The sequence below is a fragment of the Myotis lucifugus genome, unplaced genomic scaffold (genome assembly GCF_000147115.1).
Source record: "Myotis lucifugus unplaced genomic scaffold, Myoluc2.0 scaffold_952, whole genome shotgun sequence".
NCBI classification, from domain to species: domain Eukaryota; kingdom Metazoa; phylum Chordata; class Mammalia; order Chiroptera; family Vespertilionidae; genus Myotis; species Myotis lucifugus.
This window is the reverse complement of record NW_005872000.1, coordinates 96,840-101,045: the sequence shown is the minus strand read 5'-3', so window position 1 is coordinate 101,045 and position 4,206 is coordinate 96,840.

The window sequence follows — 4,206 nt, the reverse complement described above, 5'->3', positions numbered from 1 at the left end:
CACGCTCAAAACGCTCATTGCCCTCCCCCTACTCTCGTCAGTCACCAGGGACTTGGTGCTCCCCATGTCCTCACGCCGCACCCCTCACAGGGTAGGAGAGACCCCAGTTGGGGCTGCACTGGGAGAAATGAAGGGACAAAAACAGAAAACGAAGACCGAGGCCCATGCAAGACCCAAATGCAGGTGACCCTAGCAGCTGTATTCATCGTAGCCCCAAACCGGAAACAGCCCAGATGTCCGTCAGCAGGGGAAGGACAGACAGACCGCGGTGTGTCCGCACCATGGGATATGCGGCAATAAAAAGGAACATGCCCATATATGCAGCGGCACGGATGGCGCTGAAAACCCTGGTGCTGAGTAAGAGAAGCCAGACACCCAGAGAGCGGATGCTGTGCCCACCTCCATGAGGTCCCAGAACAGGCAGCGCGCATGTGTAGCGAGCAAGCAGATCGCAGGGCCTGGGGCTGGAGAGGGGCTGGCGGGCAGAGGGAACATCTAGGGAGACGGGTGGGGGGACACATGCATTTGTCAAAACTCATGGGCCTGGGCCTGAAATGCGCACTTTTAAATCCCATGTGAAGTAGCCCTCGATGTAGTTTGTTTTGGAAGAAAAAACAAGAGGAGCCAGAGGAGGTGGGGGAGGCACACAGCCGCCATGTGGGTGCGGGGGAGTTGGCATCCTCGGTAAACGGGGAGGCCACCACCTCCCAAGGGAGCTCAGTGTCTGAGGGGCAGTGAGGAACCCCACATCCAGGGGCAGGAAGAGGCTGGGGACCAAGAGGAAATAGCCCAAGAGGAGGAGCATTACGGGGCGGAGGGTGTGGGGGGGGGGGGGGGGGGGGGGCAATGCCTCAGACACTTAGGGGGAGAGGCTTCAGCCAGCCCTGATCATAGTGGGGCATAAGGAAGCCAGAGAAGCAGTACAAGGTCTGAGCAATGGGGAGAAGTCACCCTTGGGGACCCCCGCTGCAGCCACACCACAGCTGCCCACTCCCCCACCGCCCCTCGGCAGGCTCTGTTAGGCCGGCTCAGGGCCCTACTCCGGCCGGCACCTGAGGGGCTGTGGCATTGGGTGGCTCCCAGGTGGGGTGGGGGGTTGGACTGAACTCCGCGGGCAGAGGCGTGGCCCCTGCAGCCGTGGAACTCTCAAAGGCTAAGGAGACCCGTTGGAGCCTGTGCTGACCCCCCGAGGGCCCGGGCCGGCCTCCAGGATGGGCACACGGCCCCGTCCACGCTCCGCAGGGCCGCTAAATTTAGCCAGGCAGGGGAGGCTGTCCCGGGGCCGAGCGCTTGGCAGCACAGCCTTGTCTCCCTACAAGGCCTGGCCGGTGCCCAAGCTGGACACCCGGCCTTTGGGCTTATAAGGCCGGTCTGGAGACACCCAAGTGCTGGAGTCTGGGGTGGGCTCTGGGCCAAGCGCTCAGACTTTGGGGAGCCTCCTTCCTGGCGACCAGCAGACATGGGAGCTACTTGCTGCATGATCTTGGCCAAGGCACTCAACTTGGGAGCCTCAGTTTCCCTGTCTGTAAAGTGAGGATTCGAGTGCCTGCCTCTCAGGGCTGATTTTAAAACACCTACTGATGGTGTAGGCACCGTGTCCCTATAAACTCCAACCCCTGCCCTGCCACCTCCGTTCCCCACGCCTAGAATAGCACAGGTGTCTGTCCTTGGGAGGCTGGGGCTGGGGCCGGGGGCAGAAAGCACAGGCCTCAGACGGAAAGGTCTATCTGAGAACCAGTGAGAAGAGACATGGACCTCAGCAGAGACTCTTGGGACTTAGTAGCAAAAACTTTAATGTGTCCCCAGCTGGGTTGCTCAGTGGTTATAGCGTCAGCCCGCGGACTGAAGGGTCTCGGGTTCCATTACGGTCAAGGGCAGACACCTAAGTTGCGGCTCCATCAGGGTGGGTGTGGGAGGCAACCAATCGATGTGTCTCTCTCACATTGATGTTTCTCTCTCTGCGTCTCTACCTCTCCCTTCCACGCTCTCTAAAAATCAAGGAGAGTATATGCTTGGGTGAGGATTAACAACAATAACAAAAATTTAAAAATATACTTTAAAAAAATTTTTAAACAGAAAATTAATTTGGGGAGAGAAAAGTTACTGCTTTTATTTCTTTTTCTTTTGGGCGTTCTTTGGATGTGGTAACATCCCAGATGGGACAGTCCTCCTTACCGATCTGCTGTGGGTTTTTTGTTAATCCTCACCTGAGGATATTTTCCTTTGATTTTAAGAGAGAGTGGAGGGGAGGGGGAGAGACAGAGAGAGACACACACATCGATTGTTTGCCTCCCACGCACACCTCAACCAGGACTGAGCTCGAGCCTGCAACCGGGATACGTGCCCTTGAACAGAATCGAACCCAGGACCCTTCAGTCCGCAGGCCGATGCTCTATCCACTGAGCCAAACCGGCTAGGGCAGCCGTGGGCAAACTACGGCCCGCGGGCCGGATCTGGCCCGTTTAAAATGAATAAAACTAAAAAAAAAAAAGACCGTACCCTTTTATGTAATGATGTTTACTTTGAATTTATATTAGTTCACACAAACACTCCATCCATGCTTTTGTTCCGGCCCTCCGGTCCAGTTTAAGAACCCATCCGCAGGCCGATGCTCTATCGTTTGCCCACCCCTGGGCTAGGGCCTTGCCAATCTGTTTTCTGAGTGTCAGGGTCAGAACTGAGGCCATAACAGCAGCATATGTGTGTACCCCAAGCAAATATGTCTGAGTGGCTGAGGGGACCCACTGGAGCCTGTGCCCACCCCCCCCTTAAAGGACTGGGCTGGCCTCCAGGAAGGGCGCAGGCCCCTCCACACTCCACGGAGTGAAATTTTAGCCAGGCAGGGGAGGCCGTCAGTCCATTTGTCCATCTGCCCATCAGCAAGCCTGGATCCTTGGAGGAGAAGGAGGAGGGGAGGGGGAGGGGGAAAGAGGAGGCGGAGGAGGAGGCGGCGGCCATGGTAATGGTATGAAAGGGACAGGCACCGATTGGAGAATGGCTGCCTGACTTCCCTCCCTCGCCCCCTCTCCTTTGCCCCGTCCCCCCTTATTTAGCACCTGCTGCCCTCCTGAGGGTGGTGCGCCAATGAGGATGTGAGTGGAGTGGACACAGATGGCTTAGACACAGTGTCAGCATCCTCCCCACGCCCCATCGCAAGCAGTTCTCGTCCTGAGCCTGCTCTTCCCAGTGCCACAGGGTCAGCTGGGAAGGCGACAGGCCCTTTTGTCTGGGGTCAAGACGGGGCCAAGGGGATGCTACCGCCACAGCTCTGGCTCCCAGCATCTCTGGATTTTTTCTTAGAAAAGCCCAGGATGTGGTTCTCGCTGGCCCCCTTGGAGATGGCGTCCGACAGACTGTTGAGCTTGAGACTGGCAGGAACTCTGTGTGGGGGGAGGCTGATCTGTTTGACAGGGGGACTGGCCTGGGGTGCGGGATGAGGCCCCTTGCCGTCCAGAAAGTGGCTCTGCTCAGACAAGCAGCTGGGGTTCCCAGCCCGGGCCTGGCTCCTTGCCCAGAGCAATTTCCTGGCTCAAGGCCTGCCAGGAAGACGACTGCTATCAGCCTTCAGGCTGAGGCAGCTCGGACTTGAGGGACACAGTGGCTCTGAGGACACCCAGCCTCACTTCCCAGCTTCCATGGAGGGAGCCCTGGGGACATTCAGGGACAGGCAGCCGGATTGCAGGCCAGGGAGGCTTTCTTGCTTCCAGCCGGGTCCTTCAGTCCAGCCTGGGGGAGCCTGGGCAAGTCATTTGTCCTCTCTGAGCTCCTCTTTGCTTCTTTTTCTTAAAACTTGAGTTTATTAACGTCAGAGAGAGAGAGGAAGATCCATTTGTTGCTTCACTTATTTATGCATCATGGGTCCTGGCAGGGAATTGAACAGCAACACTTCGGTGCCCTGGATGATGCCCAACCAACCGAGCCACACCGGCCAGGGCAGCTCCACGTTCTTTATCCGCAACAGGAGGTGGGGGTTGAGGAAGGCCTCCAGTTCTAAGGGCTCCGAGAGCTAACGGGGACCCCCCATCCCCATCCTGGGGGCTCCTGCCTTCGGGGCCTGCATGGGGGTTAAAGGCAGGAGCCGAAGAGGGGCTGCCCCCCAAGCTCAATAGTGGCCTCGAGCTCTCTGAACTCAGTGTTATCAGGACACGTCCCCCCGGGGAAATCCCACTGTGGGTCCCCATTTCTCAGATAAGGAAAGCAGGCTCA